The following is a 20,076-nucleotide window of genomic DNA, read 5'->3' as shown; positions in this document are numbered from 1 at the left end:
CAACCACTAGATTACTCCAGGCACTTGTATGCTGCTCTAATGGACCTGAGTATTACATCTGAGGCTGGAATAGAGGCTGGTAATGTTTTTAATCACATTTTTGGGGGGTGGGAAAGGGTCAGTGACCACTGGGGGAGTAAAGGGAGTTCATCCTTGATTCCCTCCAGTGGTCACCTGGTCATTTAGGCCACCTTTTTTGTGCCTTATTCATTATAAAAACAGGTCTAGCTCAAAACATCTTAGTTTTATTCCTGGATGGTTTTATTTTGTTCCATTATTGATGAAAAAACATCAAAGTGTTAGGAACACCCAGATTCCACCCTTAACACACCCCTGACATGCCCACTTCTGACAGACTTCATAGAAAAACATCTGAAAATTGGTTTTGAAAATGTCAATTTGGACATTTTTGTGGAAAAAAACATCCAAATGCAGATTTATGCCACTTTTTGGATGTTTTTCTTGTTTGAAAATGAGCCCTATAGTAAATTCTATACTTTTATAAACAGTCAACTGGAGAGGACATTGGATTTTTTTTGGTATGTGCTATATATCAGTGGACCTGTTCTAAAATACACGAGAAATGTATTTTAGATGAAAGACGTGCACTTGATGTAATCTACTTGGATTTCAGCAAAGCCTTGATACGGTCCCCCACAGAAGACTCGTGAATAAGCTAAAAGGGCTGAACTTAGGACAGAAAGTGGTGAGCTGAATAAGAAACTGGTTGACCGACAGGTGGTAGAGGGTGGTGGTAAATAGAATCCGCTCGGAAGAAAGGTAGGTGAGCAGTGGAGGTCCTCAGCGGTTGGTGCTGGGGCCTATTCTGTTTAATATATTTGAGAGATATTGCTGAAGGGTTGGAAGGAAAGGTTTGCCTTTTTGCAGATGACACGAAGATAGCCAATAGAGAGGATACCCTGGAGGGAGTAGAAAGGATGAGAAGGGATTTCCAAAAGTTAGAAGAATGGTTGAGGGTCTGGCAGTTACAATTTAATCTGTTTATCAAAGTACTCACACAGATTGTATATATATTTTAAACAAAAAACATTTATTTAACGTTTTTACTTTGGAACTCACTTGATCTGCCACTCAATTGTGCGCACACCAGAGACCCACTCATTCCTATCACCATTCACAACCTTTACCGGCACTGATCATAAAACTCAAAACACTAGTTGAACAGATAATGGCATTTTCATGCTGTACATTCTTATAGTTTCCAAATAATTCCTTTTATATTTCAAAAAGTTATCGTAATATTCCAAGCAAAAAAGCCACTGTTAAAGTTCAAACTTTAAGTTGACACTTTAAGTTGACATATGTAATCCTGTCCATATTATTGTCCAACTTTAGTTATTAAGTACATGGCTAGAAGAATTCCAACATCTAGCTTAATGCTGCAATACTCCTTCATCCAATGGATTATTACCCATCTGCCAGACAGGTTGCGTAAAGGTTTGTCCCCTGGAGGCCACACAGGATTCAACAGAAGGTGGCTACCGAAGGAACCATTCATATGAAAGTGATTCAACAAATTGCCCTCAACTCATCCAGGTCCTGTTGAATCACTTTCATATGAATGGTTTATTCGGTAGCCTTCTTCTGTTGAATCCTGTGTTTTACGATCAGTGCTGGTAAAGGTTGTGAATGGTGATAGGAATGAGTGGGTCTCCGGTGTGCGCACAATTGAGTGACAGATCAAGTGAGTTCCAAAGTATATTATTCTGTTAGGGCACAAAACGTTAAATAAAATGTTTTTGTTTAAAATATATATACAATCTGTGTGAGTACTTTGATAAACAGATTTTATGATTTTGTACTCTATGAATAGAAGTTTTCCCCTGAGTGAACAGCTTAGTTACAATTTAGTGCCAAGAAGTGCAGAGTGATGCATTTTGGGTTTAGAAACCCAAAAGAGAGATACCGAATAGGAAGGGAGAGATTAGTAAGCTCGACTCAGGAGAGAGACCTTGGGGTGTTGGGGTCAGAGGATATGAAGGTGAAGAAACAATGTGACAAGGTGACGGCCGTGGCCAGAAGGATGCTAGGCTGCATAGAGAGGGGTATAGCCAGCAGAAGAAAGGAGGTGTTGATGCCCCTCTACAAGTCGTTGGTGAGGCCCCACTTGTAACATAGTAACATAGTAGATGACGGCAGAAAAAGACCTGAATGGTCCATCTAGTCTGCCCAAGATAAACTCATATCTTGAATTTGTACCTGTCTTTTTCAGGGCACAGACCGTATAAGTCTGCCCAGCAGTATTTCCCGCCTCCCAACCACCAGTCCCGTCTCCCATCACCGGCTCTGGTACAGACCGTATAAGTCTGCCCTCCCCTATCCTAGCCTCCCAACCACCAACCCCTCTTCCCCCCACCTGCTCCGTCACCCAATTTCAGCTAAGCTTCTGAGGATCCATTCCTGCTGCACAGGATTCCTTTATGCATATCCCACGCATGTTTGAATTCCGTTACCGTTTTCATCTCCACCACCTCCCGCGGGAGGGCATTCCAAGCATCCACCACCCTCTCCATGAAAAAATACTTCCTGACATCTTTTTTGAGTCTGCCCCCCTTCAATCTCATTTCATGTCCTCTCGTTCTACCGCCTTCCCATCTCTGGAAAAGATTTTTTTGCGGATTAATACCTTTCAAATATTTGAACGTCTGTATCATAACACCCCTGTTCCTCCTTTCCTCCAGGGTATACATGTTCAGGTCAGCAAGTCTTTGGTCATACGTCTTGGAACGCAAATCCCATACCATTCTCGTAGCTTTTCTTTGCACCGCTTCCATTTTTTTAACATCCTTCGCAAGGTACGGCCTCCAAAACTGAACACAATACTCCAGGTGGGGCCTCACCAACGACTTGTACAGGGGCATCAACACTTCCTTTCTTCTGCTGATCACACCTCTCTCTATACAGCCTAGCAACCTTCTCACTACGGCCACCGCCCTGTCACACTGTTTCGTCGCCTTCAGATCCTCGGATACTATCACCCCAAGATCCCTCTCCCCCTCAGACATAGGACTTGGAGAACTGTGTTCAGTTTTGGAGGCCGTATCTTGCTAAAGATGTAAAAAGACTGGAAGCGATGCAAAGAAAAGCTACAAAAATGGTATGGGATTTGTGTTGCAAACCGTACGCGGAGAGACTCACTGACCTGAACATGTATACCTTGGAGGAAAGGAGAAACAGAGGTTGACATACAGATGTTCAAATATTTGAAAGGTATTAATCTGCAAATGAACCTTTTCCGGAGACGGGAAGGTGGTAGAACTAGAGGACATGAACTGAGGTTGAAGGGGGGCAGACTCAGGAGTAATGTCAGGAAGTATTTTTTCACAGAAAGGGTGGTAGATACATGAAATGCCCTCCCATGGGAGGTGGTGGAGATGAAAATGGTAATGGAATTCAAATATGCATGGGATAAAACACAAAGGAATCCTGTTTAGAAGGAATGGATCTATGGAATCTTAGCGGAGATTGGGTGGCGACACTAGTATTTGGAGAGTAAAACCGGTGCAGGGTGGACTTCTATGATCTGTGCCCCGATTGTGACTGAATAGATATGGATGGGCTGGAGTGTAAATTTTAAGGGGCTTCAACGTTAACTTTTAGTACAGGAACTGTGCTGGGCGGACTTTTATGGTCTGTGCCCTGAGAAAGGCAAGGAGAAATCAAACTCGGGTATACATATAAAGTATCACATACCATGTAAAATGAGTTTATCTTGTTGGGCATACTGGATGGACCATTCAGGTCTTTATCTGCCATAATTTACTATGTTACTATGTTAGAAATGGACATCAATATATGACGCAGAGATTGGACATCCATATTCTGAGTTGAACGTCCTTTCTAAAATGCACTTCCACTCACTGCTGTTGTCTATAGTAATTGCACTCACTGGTATTTATACCACACTGAAGAGATGGGTGGTACTGCAGCTCCTGAGAGCATCTGGGCTAGAGAATGATATGGGGACAGGGACCCACAGTAACCGTGGGGACGGGGATGGGGACAGAGCTCATGGGGAGAGGGATGAACTTTGTCCCCGTGTTATTCTCTACTTTGAAGCCTGTTAATGAACTAGACCGTTATTTATGTTTGCATGATGCATGCAATATTTTGATTTTTTTAGAAAAACAAGCAAACATGCTGGCCACAACTGGCAAAATTGCATGGGGGATCCTGTACATTCCTGCTACCAGCACATCCTCTGAGAAGACATCTTCTATTGCAGGAAGAACTGTAGAAGACAGGAGAGCTAGACTGAATTCAAGCTAACAGTGCTTCATAGGACATATTTCTCTCCTACTAGGGCATAAAGAATGGGTTTTATTTTGTACCCCTGGACATTTTAACAGGGTGGATTAGAATTTCTTGGGGTAGTAGAAGTCAGCAATTCTGGGGTTGGAAGGGTAGAGGGTGGTGGTGGTGGGGTTATTATAGTTGGTCATTGTTATTATTGTTTTCTATTTGTGATTTATAAACAACAGTTGCACAGCATATTATTCCTTTTTATACTTTAATAAAAATATTTAAATATAAAATCATAAGTGTTTGAGGCTTTTGAAAATGGAGGACACAGACCATGGGGATGGGGCGGGAACAGAACCTGCAGGGATGGGATGGGGATGGAGGCAAACTTTGTTCCCATGTCATTCTCTAATCTGGGCCAATGACTCTCCTTACTGGAGGGTCACCAGGGAATCAACTTACATAGCAAATTCCGTAACATTACAGATGATGGCAGATAAAGACAAGCACGGTCCATTCTGTCTGCCTAAAAAAAAGCTGCCAGAGCCGTATCTGCCAATTCATGCAGATTACACTCCTTTAAGAACAGATCCTGGCATCACAAATTTCTGCCTTAAACTTTCATTTCTTAGCGTTAGATAGACACACGTTTACAACATTTTTTTTGTTGTTTTGTCTGTATTTCATGCTTTGCAAATGATGCATTTTAGCGTGAAAAAATAGTTAAGCTTATATATCTTTTCTGAGGTAGTCTCTTAAGACGTCTTAAATCCAAGGTATGGAGAGAAGATCCAATAATGGGGGTGGGAGCAAGACTATACAGTATTGCCTTACACGATCAAATGAATTACTCTGTACTCTCCTCTCATACTTTCCTGCCAGATCATAGAATCCAATATTACTTTCAGTAATTACATAGATCAAATGGAGTTTATTTGCTTCATATTTGTGTTCCTGTGCTCTGTGGTAACTTATAAATGTCATTACAGAGTTTATTCCCTATAATGTAACTTAATTGTGTTTGTGGACTGCAGGTTTAAAGTGATCAGCATGGGCAAATCGAACAACAAAAATATTGTTGTGTCAAAAGAGGCAAATTCTCCTATTGCAAAGATTTTTGTCTATTATTGTGTTGAAATATATTTCCAAGAAAATGTATTTTTATTGCTTGCTTTCAATTTAATTTTTCAGTGAAAGCAAAGGAAATGGAAGTCCTCCACTCGAGAAGCAAATTTCTTATCTCACACATCAGGTAGTTATCTACCAATGCATGACAACCTTATTTGGAGGGTCAAACTCCAGGGGCAGTAGGAAGACTAGTTTCCATGTCCATTTTCTCCTTGGCCTATTTGTTGGCACTTCAAACAGGGTTTTATTAGCATAAGTAACTTCAGAATCATAAGAAATTGTCCAGGACCCTCAGACGTTTTACAGATTGAGCTTGTTCAGACACTCAAGAGCAAAATATAGTGGAATCTGAAATAAGATGTTATTTAATAGATATGGCTTTCATCAAGTTCTGGCTTGAGTAACATACCCATAGCTCCTGTTATGCATGTGGACAGACAGTTGCTCTCTTCCACACACACCCCTTTGAGAAAAATGACATGATGTCATAGCTGATGATTTAAAATTAAAGACATATAGCAGAGCTGCTGGCTATAGGCACTTACTAATTTTGTCTATTAATAAATCAACCCCAGAGTTTGATATGTGGATTAACATGATCAGTAACTAAACATGAAGCAACCACACACACAATACAAAAGATGAGCAATAAAAGAAGACATTTTCCCCTCTCTTATCTGAACACCTTAACTACAATTCTGCCACCCGGTGGCCTTACCATATATTGTAGGCTTTAATTTATGGCTGTTACTTATCTCAATAGGCAGAAGACTGGTATGAGAGACAAATATATTACTCTAACACTCGGAAACATTCAAGTTGTGCGATCTCAGGGTAATTCTATAAGGGGGTGCATAATTAATATTTATGTGCAGATGTGGCAACATACATGTTGTGATTAATAAGTTCATGTCCTTGTTTCCCCATTGCCTTCCCTCTACAGGATTATCCCCAGGGAAGCTGTAAGACAGGTTTGGAACTCCAGGGTCAGAGGAGAAATCTGGATTGGCTTCAGGAAGGGGGAGGATTGTAACACTCAATAGGTTAAAGTGGCAACTGTTAGAAATCCCCTGCAGGAGAGAAGCTACTGTGATCAGGGTTGCCAAATAAAAAAAAAAATTCCCACACAAAATAGCCCAAAACCCGCCCCAAAACCACACACACCCCACCCCCGCCGTCATCAACCCCGCCCCTTCCGTCATCACCCCCACCCCTGCCGTCATCAACCCCGCCCCTTCCGTCATCACCCCCGCCCCCGCCGTCATCAGCCCCACCCCTTCCATCATCACCCCGCCCCTGCCGTCATCAGCCTCGCCCCCACCGTCATCGCCCCGCCCAATACGTCACCAAACCCTGCCCAAAAGTCACCAAACCCCGCCTCTGTCACCATTAGCCCCACCCCCCGCCGGCCAAAAAACCGCACAAAAAAAACAAAAGGAGCCCAAAAAACCGCAACCCGCCGTGGGCAAAAGTTTCCCGCGGCGGGTTGCGGAAAACCGCCCAATTGGGCGGGAAAACCGCCCATCTGGCAACCATGGCTGTGATCCTTGGGGGAGGGGAAGTTGCAGTACAACTTCAGGAAGCAGATAGCTTGAACCTGGAAGGGAGCAGAGTGCCCAGCCTGTCCTCTAATCCAGGTGCAGAAAAGCTAAACCAATCAGTCAGGCTACGGTGGAGCTCTGGAAGCCAGTAGGAGCCATGCCTGACTTATGAAACAAAACCCTTCCTTAGAGAAGGATGGCAGTAGAATGTACAGCTAAAGTCCAGGGCTAGATAATCCTGTCCCCTGCATGCCAGAAGCAGGTCTTGGGCTGAGTTTCCTGAGAGGAAGGTCCCCAAAGGAAAAAGGGGAGGTATTCTCGGGAGGTTTCAGGACTTAGGCCACGGAAGCTAAGAACCAACACTAAGGGTGAGCAGCTTTGAAACCTTGCCCTTTGTGAAGTGCTGGTCTAATATGAACATAAGAAGTGCCTTTTTGGGGAGTTAAGCTGTAACCTCAGTTGGAGAAAAGAAAGGAAGACTCTTGACTAGAACTGTGTTTAGTTTTGCTGCTAAGAAGCCTATATATCAGTTATGGTTTTTGTTTGGCTTGGAGACTGGGGATGCTATTTGTGCCTCAGCACTTTGAGTTTTTGTCACTGAAGGTGTTGTGTGGAAATATAATAAAGCAGCATTTGTTTAGTTAATTGGAAAACCTGGAGTGGATCATTTTTACTTCTATGGACTGGACTCTGGAAGAGATGCCACTGGTGATTAACAGGCACAGGTAGTCCAGTGCAGGGTACCTCACTTTCTCTATCACAATGTGTAAATGACACCTCACAGTACATTGACTAGTTGAAAAGCACACACCATACGATGATGTACACAATTTACACATGTATATGACAAATATTGGCATAGACATTTACAACTGCCCGAAATCAGGCATTAATGATCTCACTTGCTACTCTTACTCTTACAATATATTGACAGTCTTGCTTTAATTTTTTTATTTACACATCTTACTGGAATATTAGTGCCCCATCCTTGACCATCTTTAAATCTAGATTGAAAGCCCACCTCTTTAACATTGCTTTTGACTTGTAACCACTTCCCCACATTAATTGATTTGCTTGCTTTATTTTTGTCTATTAGATTGTAAGCTCTTTGAGCAGGGACTGTCTTTCTTCTATGTTTGTGTAGCACTGTGTATGCTTTGTAGCGCTATAGAAATGCTAAATAGTAGTAGTAGTAGTACTCTGTTAAGTCTGTAAAGAAATGTGACGCCTATAAGGCTGTGAATACTGAGAAATCTTGTGTTCAGAATGAATTTGAGGAGCCTTTTATTTATTTATATTGGTGCTTATATCCCACATACCCCAAATGTTAATTATTCAGTTTTATGTGGCTTACAATAATTATGACTAGAAATGCATACAATAAATTTTTACAAGTTTGAAGACAACAGTGAGATTTTGAAAAAAAGATATCATAACATTTGCAGTTTAGTTCACTAACAACGCAATAATTTGTTAAAAAGGCATGCCTTCAGAAATTTGAGAAACATTAGATAGTTGATAATCCTTTTTATCTCACTAGGGATGGAGATCCACCATTTTGAACCTGTACGTGAGAAATCTCTGTTTAATATGGATTTATATCTGATGTTTTTATAGCTAGGAAAATGTAGTATGAGAGTTTCTTGATCTATTTACTTGATTTATTTACTGTTAATGCTGTAGTAGTGGGTCAGGAATCATCAGTTCGATAGTGGATACAGAACTCATGAGGCTACAGCAGGGGCGTAGCCACGGGTGGGCCTGGGTGGGCCTAGGCCCACCCAGTTTGGGTTCAGGCCCACCCAGCAGTGGAGGCAGCGGAGCGGAGGGAGAAGGCTGAGCTCCGATGCTGCATCTGCCTCCCTCTCTCTCAGGGCAGCGCTTCCCAGACGCTGCCACGATCAAGGATCTACCTACCTCCCTCCAGTCTCAGCAGCAGCGGTAGCGATGCTGCCTCCTAACCCGGAAGCGTCTCTGCCACGTCCCGCCCCCATTGCCAGAACTTCCTGGAGAGGTTGTGAGGCTCAGGCAAGAGGCAATGTGCAGCAAGGGCAGCCAAACGGAGGCGATACGGCGTGGGGAGTTAGGTGAGGCAACGAGGGTATGGGACCACGAGGCAGTACACCTCGGAGGCCGCATGTTCTTCCTCCACTCCGCTGCATGGTGACCGGAGCAGCATGAGCCGAGAGATTGAAGTGGGGTGGCGAGGCAGCGGGTGGCAGCCCATCTACATGAATGGAGGAAAACAGGTGACATGACTACTAAATGAATGGGGCAATCAAATTTTAATATCCATAACGCTTCTTTGATTGATGCTAAGAAAACCTATTTCTCAGAACAAATTGGCACTTGTATAGCAGACCCAAAAAAGCTATTTAATTTAGTAGACACTCTTGTTGAACTAGTAGACGTGTTTTATATTCCTTTGATTCCCAAAACACATCTCCTGCTAGTAACTCAGCCAACTTTTTCAGAATAAATTTAAATCAGGTTGTTAAAGTCACAGTTTGTTCCTAAGTATGCTTATTAAGGCAATTTGGAGTAATGCATTGCCTCCCCCCCCCCCCTCCCAGGCTCTCTCCCTGGCTATAGCCAGCTCTGCAATTTTGAGGTGAGGTGAGGTGGACGGGGGGGGGGGGGGGGGGGTGCAGAGGTGGACCGGGGAAAGAACCTGTTCTTAAACATTTACCAGCACACCACTGTCTAGTGCCCACCCATCCAACCTGTTGGCCCACCCAAAAATTGACTTCTGGCTACGCCACTGGGCTACAGTGCTGGAGAATATTTATTTTGGTAATAGCAAGTGTGGACTCAGAGAGAGCGTGGCACTTGGGGTTTCTCAGCTTAGTGGCAGAGCATGTGGAACCTATAAGGCTGCAGTACTAGTAGAGGACTCTGGTGATGAGAAATATATATCTGATTCACCTAGCGTTCTGTGAAATGGTGAAGCTGTGGTTCAGGATATTGGTTAAGATATTTAGGTTGAAACCAGTGAATCTAGAATCCAGTTGGCTATGGTGCTAGATATAGCTCCCAAACCACAGACTGAGTGTTAGTGCAGAGGAAAGCTTTTGTTGATGGCACAGAATAAGGAATCCCTGTCTTGGTAGAGGGCTGAAAATATATATATCTTTCTTGGCCAGACCAAAACTCCATAGAGCCCAGCATGCTATCCTTGACATCAGTGAATCCGGATCACTCAGAAGTACCCAACGGGTCCCTTCCCTCTTGCTCATTCCCAGATATAGGAGCTGGCAATGACTATACCATACTGGCCAGTAATTCTTAATGGACCAAACCTTTAATAAATTAATCTATATCATTATTCTTAATCACATCTCCCAACAACAATTCCACAGCTTAATATTGTGTTCACTGAAAAAAATATTTCTTAAATTTGTTTTAAATCTACTACCTCTTATTTTCATGGCATGGCCTCTAGTTCAAGTACTGTTACAGAGCAATTGTTCATCCAATGCTCAAAAAGCCAGTTTCTTGATCCTTCTAATTTAGAAAACTATATACCTCTGTCTAGTCTTCCGTTCTGGGAGAAAATTAGAGAAAAGTGGTAGCAGGCCAATTTAAAAACTATTTGGATACAAATGACTTATTAAATGATAGCAAATCAGGCTATAGACTGAAACATAGTACAGACTAGGAACTCAAAGAGTTTAGGCCTCAAGTTCTGCAAACAGGCTGGGTTTTCAGGATATCCCTAATGAATATGCATACACATACACACAAAATAGGGGTACCTAAATTCCAATATAGTTGTAACACACAATATCTGTACTATATTCCCACAACTATAAATTATCTTCAAACTTTTATTATATATTGCAAAATGTATTTAAAAACTACCACAACCACAATTACATCATTATAGTGCTGTCTAAACACATATTTCTTTCCTCAAATTTACACTAATCACATTGCTCCTTTTGAAGCATGTGACCCCTGCACCATCCTGCTCGGGGAAATGGCAAACTCTGATCATACAGTGATGTGCTAAATCTCCACTTTCCTTGAATCACATCGCAATATCAAAATGCTGTCCAAATGCTACTCCATGATTAGCATATAGATGTAATGTCCAGCTGTAACTCCACCACTGCATGAATTAAATAGATCAGATGAACAAGTTAGAATACTTCCAAAGTCCCAGGTGCAGTCAAATCTCACACTATTGATCTTGAAACTGAAATGCATAGTCGCAAAATTGCTAGAGCCCGTTTCATACAGATACCGAACCCAACACGGTCCGTGTTTTGCTCCATTGCGTGTCATCAGGGATCAAATAGATATAATAACAGTCTCTATATCATACCCCCCATCCTGCATTCACAACAACAATACATATACTACATAAATGACTATCAAAATATACCTTACAGTGCTGTATTGGCAAATATGTGGAAATGAACTCACTCCAAGCCCAAACACTGCATGGTGGGTCTGCTGAAAGACGCCCACACATGTGCATGAGGCTTGCTGGAAGTTCAGCTTACTTTAAAACCACAAGGTTTACTCCTACATGCGTAACCAATCCACTTCTTTGTTTAGCCCATATGATGCCACTATGTTCCATGAAAAAAATCAATCACTGTTCCTTTCTAGAAAGTATCAAAGGAACAATACCGCCCTGGGTCCCACTCAGCTCACAAACTTCAATTGATCCACCGATTGTCCCGCTTCCCTCCAGTGGGAAACCAGGAGGGCTTCCAGCTGCTGGTTGCTTAAATGCTGTGCAATCCAGACCTTAATTTTATGGGTGGTCTGCCCTATATACCATAAGTTGCAGGGACAACAGATTCCATACATGCATTGAGCTGAATTGCAATCAGTGTGTGCATGAAATCTAAGAAGCTGACCCATGGAATGAGGTACATTAATTTCTTTAACTTGTAAAGCATACTTATAATAGGTGCACCGCTGACAATCAAAATGACCCAGTTCCTGATTACTACTGGACTCACCATCAGTGCTATTATGACTAAACAATATTTCCTCCAAATTTCTACCACGAGTGTAAGCAAACATAGGCATCCCTCGAAACTGAATGTGTATCGATTAAAATAGGCCAGTGTCTTTTAATAATATCTACAACCATATTAGTACCATGGGTATAGGACAAAACACAGTGAGCCGATGGCTAGTTTTTAAAGACATTGGCTGACAAAGCCATTCCCATTGCACATTGTAAGCAAGCTTAACTGCCCGCCATACAGTTTTTGAAGGATAACCCTGATATGCAAAACGAATCATCATAGACTGAACTTGTTCTTGAAAATCTCAACGAAAAGAGCAGAGTCTGCCTATCCGAAGGAATTGACTCCCCGGTATACTATTCTTTAAAACTTGAGGATGGTGACTGTGATAATGTAAAATGGCATTGCAATCAGTGGCCTGAAAAGACCGAGTGACAAACTGACCATCAACCCATGAATATTGATATCCAAAAAATTCACATTAGTACTTCCTATGTGGTGGACAAACTTAATATTAGGATCTCTCAAATTCAAAAATTCTATAAAAAGTTGTAAAGTATCTAAGTCCCCTTCCATATTAGCAGGATATCATCGATATATCGCAGCCACCCAACCACCTTAGAATGGTATTGAGAAGGATACACAAATTTCTTTTCATATTGGGCCATGTAAAGACATACAGCCATGGGAGCAACTGTGGCACCCATGGCCACTCCCTTAATTTGGTGGGAAAACTGGTCTTCAAAAACTAAAAAATTGTTGAATATTACTAACTTAACTTATTTCTTGAACATACCTCTTGGTGAGATTGTATCAAATTTTGAAAAAATAATCAGTGTTATTGCTCACTATGGTTTCTGGGCTTTCATTTTTAATTTTCAAAACAGTAAAATAGTTAATCAGGGTTGAATCTGTTGCTTGCATTGATTGAAGTTTTGCATTTAAATCCTGAATATCAGAATGAAGGTTTGAACACTTTCCAAAATTTTTAACTGGTCTTTCTGGATTGAGACCTGATTTTGCAGCTCTGTAATATGTGGGGATATGACAGTCCCCAGGCCCACAATAGCCTTCCTTTCCGGTGGTCACCAGAAGTGAGCAGCAATTCACATACACTGCTCACACTAGGCCCAGATACACAGGTTGGGAAGGGGTTGAAAGACTGTGGGGAGATGCTAGATCATCGGTGGGGGTAGTGGAGGGGGGAGATAGAGATGGCAGGAGTCTTTAGCTGGTGGGGCTTAGGGATCTCCACCAGTCGTAGCAAGGGTGCACCGCTGCTGGGTGGGCCACTTCCCACCAGAGGCCACTCATGGCTACGCTATTGCATAGGCTGCTAGCAAATCTCACAGGCTGTATGCCCCCTCCCCCAGCCCTCCACAAAGCCTAAGACTCCTAGATACAGAACTCAGCCTGCTTCTAGGAGACAGAAGAGAAAATAATTTTCTCAAACTTCTCAGTTTATAAAGTCTGCGACATTAGCTCTGTCCCTAACCATGCACTGCAGGGGAAGTCAGCTACAAAAATGACTCCTATCCACTTCAATACACATACTAGCAAAATAGTCCACCCTCATTAAATGATCATACTGCAGAACAGCAGCATAGTTAGTCCTCCGATTTGGTTGGGGGGGCAGGGGTGAACTGGAGGGCAATACATTCCCTCTCCCACTCCCCTGAGACCCTGCCAGTGAAAGAAATTTGTTGCAGAGCTGCTCCCCTCCTTCTCTTCTGCAGGAAACAGGAAGTTAGTGGCATGCCTCCAGCAAAACATGAGTGAGGAGTCCCAGCCATTGGCAACTGGAGGCATGCTGTCACCTTTCTGTTTCCTGCAGCTGCAAGAGAAGGAGAGGAGCAGCTCAGCAGCAAATTTCTTTGGTTGGCAAGGCTTCGACATCCCCACCAGCCATTTAATGGGTACTATAGATTTGGAAGGGGCCTGAGCACAAAGTGGGGGGCTCAGGCCCTCTTGGCCCCCTGTGGCTATGCCAGTGCACAACACTGAGCTTGGCAGAAGGCAATAAACACCCCCACCCAACACTCCTTGAATTTTGGGAGCAGGCCATAAAAATTACATATTTCTATATCAAAATAAATAGAAATTAAAAGCACTGAATTAAGTCATTTATTTTTCAATTGGGTAGTTTTGAATTCTTTTTATTGCTTTTAAAATGGCTTAAAATGCCACATACATATTTCATAATAGTAATCATTTCCAAATGAGACTCCATAGTTAGTCAAAATCCCCTATGGACTGATTGGCTCAGAAATAGTTTGCTATTCCTGTTTGTCGTCTTTCAAGTAACAAGACTCAGTCCCAGAGCCGCACCTCAATCAGTGCCATCTGTACATTCACCATAATCCCCATAGTTCAAGACTATCAGCAATTTAATTATAACCAAAATTGTGGTCACTTCAGGGGGCTTCTCATTTATACAGGATCTTGAAGTACAACAACTGATAATCCATGAGTTCAGCAAGGCAACTAATACATATATAAATACCTACCCTTAGAAATAAATAAATAAAAGTACAGAATATATCAGCAGAATGGTCTGGAGAAGCACTTCCTCCCTCTTCTGCAAAAAACATTTCATGAGGTCTTAAACATGATTGAGGTCGCTGCAGGTTCTTTTTGGTCTCTTAACTCTGGTCTCTTTTGGACTGTATTACATTGAAGGGTAGCTCATATGTTTTGGGGGCATTTGTACATTATTCTAGAGGAGGACTGAGAGTTCCTCTTCTTTTCTTCTGCTACCCATGTTTCTCACTCATGTAGGGTCCATTTTAAACAATTAATGACTACAATAGGAGAAATGAGCTGACAAAATAGAAAATCAAACCAAGAACTGTTCAAATCAACAAGCTATTGAACTTGGGATTGCTTAAAAGATTGTTTTGTACTTATTTATCAATCACAAATGTGGGAGGAAAAAACCTCATTAAAAAATGTTTTAATTCGTGGCCAACTGTCTCTCTCAGTGAAAGTATTTAATGATAGGTCAAAAAATTCCACATCATGACTCAAAAAAGTTCCCAAGTTCACAAAGTAAACATCCAAAACTGGGTCCCATTGCACCTTTATTTCACATAAATATTTTCACAGGGCACCGTGTCAATTTCTTAAAGTTACTTGATTTTACGTATGGCCCCTTTGGAGCTACTGAAGGAGGAGTCTTATCAATAGTTTAAGGTTAACTTGAAAAAGTATTATTTTTAGAGGCATTTGACCCTGGTACGTGATCTGACAACTGTAGGAGGGTGTAAGAAAGAATGTCTGTTGCTGGTTGTTTATGGTGTGTACTATTTTTGAATGTCCTTTCCTATCAAGAATGGATAGTCTCAGAAGGGTAGTTTATGAAGTACATTAAACTATTAAACTCCTAATTGCACCTGCCATGTTGCTAGCTGTTTGAAGGCACAAGAGGATTCTGGCATTTATCCCCTGATGCAGCCTCGGTGAAACAGGGAGTACCCCTGTCATAGGTAAAAACATGATTTCAACAATGATTCTGAAACTTATAGCAAACATGATAACTGCAATAGCAGGATAAAGTGACAGATGACAAACTTAGGCCTAATTTGCTATGCCTTTAACTCAAGAAATAGGTACAAAATTGGAGAAACCCTTAGCACTTGTGACCCACAAAGGTTACTGGGTAGAGCAGTCAATAGTGAACCTAGTTTTGAGGGATGAGGATCTCATAATCTAGGTGACAGATGGGAAGTGTGATGGAAGACTGAGTGGGTTCTGGTACAAGAAAGGCCTTTTAATTATACTATCCTCTAGTGTAAGGGAAAAGAACTGTAGCTAGTGTAGTAGACTAAGGGCCCTGTTTACCAGTCCACGTTATAGGCATAGAAACATAGAAACGACGGCAGATAAAGGCCATATGCCCATCCAGTCTGCCCATCCTCTATAACCCCTAATTCTTCCTGTTCCTAAGCGATCCCACATGCTTATCCCATGCCTTTTTAAATTCTGGAACAGTCCTCGACTCCACCACCTACACCAGGAGGCCATTCCACGCCTCCTACACTCTTTCTGTGAAATAATACTTCCTTAAGTTACTCCTAAGCCTATTCCCTCTTAACTTTGTCGTATGCCCCCTCATTCCAGAGCTCTCCTTCATTTGAAAAAGGCTCTCTTCCTGTACATAAATGCCCTTGAGATAGTTAAACGTTTCTATCATGTCACCTCTCTCCCTCCTCTCTTCCAGCGTATACATGTTGAGGATCATAAGCCTGTCCCTATACTTTTTGCATTCAAGACCGCTTACTAATTTCGTAGCCGCCCTCTGGACCACTCCATCCTGTTTATATCTTTCTGTAGGTGCAGTCTCCAGAACTGCACGCAGTACTCCAAATGAGGAGTCACCAGAGACTTATACAACGGCACTATCACCTCCTTTTTCCTGCTGGTCATGCCTCTCTTTATGCACCCAAGCATCCTTCTGGCTTTGGCCGTCACTTTTTCTACCTGTTTGAAAGCTTTAAGGTTGTCAGACACAATCAACCTCAAGTCCCGCTCTTCCTTCGCACACTGAAGCACTACACCCCCTATACTATACCATTCCCTCGGATTTTTGCGACCCAAGTACACGACCCTGCATTTTTTGGGGATTAAACCTTAGTTGCCAAATATCGGTCCATTCCTCTAGCTTCGCTAGGTCCTTCCTCATGTCATTCACACCCTCCAGGGTGTCCACCCTGTTGCAGAGTTTAGTATCATCCGCAAAGAGACAAACCTTACCAGAGAGCCCTTCCGCAATATCAGTCACAAAGACGTTAAAAAGAGCCGGCCCTAGGACCGATCCCTGCGGTACTCCACGTTAGCGTTTTTAATGCGTGTTAATCGTGTACGTGCCTATGATATCCCTATAGGCACCTACACGGTTAGAACGCACGCTACTTGTAGGCACATTTAAAACGCTAACGCGCCTAAGTAAACGGTGCCCTAAGTAAGCTGTTGCCTCTAGTCCAAAGTTCACTGCTTAGAGCCCCACATGATAAAGTTTTTCAAAGCCCGAGTGTGAACTTCTAGTAAACCTAACTCCATGGCTGCTGGGCATTAAGTCCATACTCCAGTTTTATACTAAAAAGGGTTCTTCAGGGGTTATAGCTCCTAAGAAGATATCATTTGTGCCACCTCCTACTCATGAATATATCCAAGTGGCAAAGATCTTAAGAACAAAAGAGGAGTGAGAACAGAACCAGGTTCTTAAAAAAAAACAGACCGGAAATGGTCAAAGTTCAAAATACAATTTATTAATTGAAGACTCTACAAGGTACCCTTTTTCAGCACTACAGGTGCCTTCTTCAGGAGTCTATGTACAAAATAAAAGACAGTAAACAACATATGAAGACACTTGGATAAAAACATATATAAATAAGTATTAAACAATGAAAAGCAATTAGATAAAAACAAAAAGCAATTGAGTAAAAGCAATTGAATAAAAAATATAATTAAGTGATTATAAAACAGTAAAGTGTAAATCAATAATTGATTCAAAGATGAAGGGCTAATGTAATCAAAACATATGAAATATGGAATGAAGTAGCTTATATGTACTAATGAAATTCTAAATATAAACAGTGTCAAAGTAAAAAGCATATATGAGTGGTTCTTAGAACAATGAATTATAGTTAATTGACATAAAGTGGCTAATGTATTTTTTATACCTTAAACATTAAAAAAAATAGTCAACCATAATTGATAAAGTGAAGCAATTGTGTTGCTTTGAAGTACATTATTTGATTTGTTGAGAAATGTGATGAAATAGCTGTTGTGTACTTACAGCATTTAACATATGACCAAAGTTTCAAAAGACCATACTTTTCTTCTGGTCTTCTGGTGCTTCAGCTGACGTATCATTGAGAGCTGTTAGCGATATTTTCATTAGTCACTAAATATGGAAGTCAAATGGTGGTGATGGTGGTGGTGGTGGGGGGGGGGGGGGGGGGAGTGGAGATGCAGCAGTCTGCTTCTAATGATCTACTCATGTAAGGAGCACCTTCTTCTTCATCCTGACAGAATTTTCCTGAGCAGTACCATCCCGTCAACCTGCCTGCTCAAAAGTAGGAGGTAGGTTACTAGCAATTCTGTTTTGTAATCCTAATGCTGCTCACCCACAAACTCATGCACTTTAAGAGGGCAGGACACTGCCACTCAGTACCCCCAGGAGAGACGATGAGATACCCTGTTTAGCCTGGTGCTTCTAGGCAGCAGTTGATACAATATAGAAGGAAAATCGGGCCTGAATGCTAGCTACCCTGGTGGTTTGATTTTGAACCGAATGAAAATATTTTTTGGGGGTGCTATAAATAAAGATTATTTGTTCTGTGGTCAGACAATGTATGTATTTTCATGTACTCCAGAGCTCCCTCTAGTGTTCTATCAGTGACCTTCCATTCAACATTACACAAAGGCATTCAAATTATGTAAGAATTTTGTATTTCTAGACCATCTTTCCAGTTTTAGTCTTAAGGCAATTTACAACATGTTTCTAGGTACAATAAATACCTTCCCCAAAGAGTTTACAGTCTAAATGGGTACCAGAGACAGTCAGAAATAAAGTTGCTTGCCCAAGGTTTCAAGGAATGTTAGCAATAGAAACAGGATTTGAATGCTCATTTCCCTGGTTTGCAGGCCATTTCTCCAACTGCTAGGCCCCTTCTTATACTGGGGGCTCAGTTCAGTAACAATTCTCTCTTTTTCACTGTACAGCATTTTCCCTAGACCAGACATCTCCCCCCTCCCCCTCCACTTTCCTCAATGTTTTGGGTTTAATACTTTCATACTTGCTGAATGACTGAAAAGAGGGAGCATGTCTCTCCCTTCTCCTACCCTGGCTTGGTATTCAGTCTAATTCCTGGCAGGGGAGAGTGGTAATAGATTGGTGGGAAATATGAGGCATTATCCTATCTGCCCATGATGCTGAATCTGCTGTAAAAATATCTTTATTTCTTCTTTCCTTTCTCTTTTGTTTCCCTATCCCTTCCTCCCTTTTTTTTCTCTATGCAGGCTGACAGAGGTACTGCTCATGAATATTCAGGAGAATTAGACACAGTATATTTTCATACAAAAGAATAAGAAAGTCCCTCATTATACTACTATTTGCAAAGAAAAAAAAACACCCCCACACACATTGCTTGAAGTGCTAAATTTATCGAGAAATATTTCAGGAAATAATTAGGTACAGTAAAATATCAGATTTGGTTAACTGGAGTTTGATGTCTATGACTGTTTTAAAACAGTGCTGTTAAGGGATATGCTAAGCTGTGCTTTATAGCTGGTGCATTGCCGACAGCAAAAAGTCATTAGGTAGCATGCCTCTCCTCTTGCATCCCACCTGCATTTTCAGGCCCTCCACAGCCACGAGATCCTTCCTTACTAATTGCTGTACATGTTACGTCATGTTAATGTGCCCTATGTGATTATAAAGAGGAACATTTTGGAATCCTTGCTCTGATTATGTCCCTCACACCAGGCAGGATCAGACATCCTGAGTGATGTAGAATGAGTAGAAGTGAATCGATTTTTTTTTAACTCTTTCAAAAAGTACAAAGACTAGGGGGCCACTCAACGGAGTTACATGGAAGTACTTTTAAAAGAAATAAGAGGAAATATTTTTTTACTCAGTGAATAGTTAAGCACTGGAACTCGCTGCAGGAGGATGTAGTAACAGCGGTTAGCGTATCTAGGTTTAAAACAGTTTCTGGAGGAAAAGTCCATACTCTGCTATTGAGACAGACATGGGGAAGCACTGCTTGCCCTGGGATTGGTAGGATGGAATGTTGCAATTATTTGGGTTTTTGCCAGGTACTTGTGACCTGGATTGGCCACTGTTGGAAACAAGATACTGGGCTAGATGGACCATTGGTCTGACCCATATGGCTGTTATGTTCTTAAGGAATCTAGGCTTCCCTTTTCTGTGGATCACTACTAGCCAAACTTTGGGACTCCGAACCCCCCTACTATGCAAGGCACAATAAAGACACCACCCATCTGTGATCTTATTATAGACAATTACGTAAGGTTTCTCCAGAGGTAGGGGCAAGAGGCTGGCACTGGGGAAGGAGAACTAATGATAACATGCAAAGATTTTGTGGAAATGGGAAGAAGTAGGTAAACCACCCGAGTAAAGGAATAGTGGA

At 41.8% G+C, this 20,076-nt stretch overlaps 1 protein-coding gene across 1 annotated transcript in view; it reads right to left on the bottom strand.

Moving 5' to 3' along the window:
- The window catches only part of KIRREL3 (kirre like nephrin family adhesion molecule 3), a 1,393,929-nt gene that overhangs the window by 545,953 nt on the left and 827,900 nt on the right, over positions 1-20,076 (bottom strand). The window lies entirely within an intron of this gene.

The sequence above is a fragment of the Microcaecilia unicolor genome, chromosome 12 (genome assembly GCF_901765095.1).
Source record: "Microcaecilia unicolor chromosome 12, aMicUni1.1, whole genome shotgun sequence".
NCBI lineage: Eukaryota > Metazoa > Chordata > Amphibia > Gymnophiona > Siphonopidae > Microcaecilia > Microcaecilia unicolor.
Note: the sequence above shows the minus strand (reverse complement) of the source record. Positions and strands in the feature narration are given on the sequence as shown.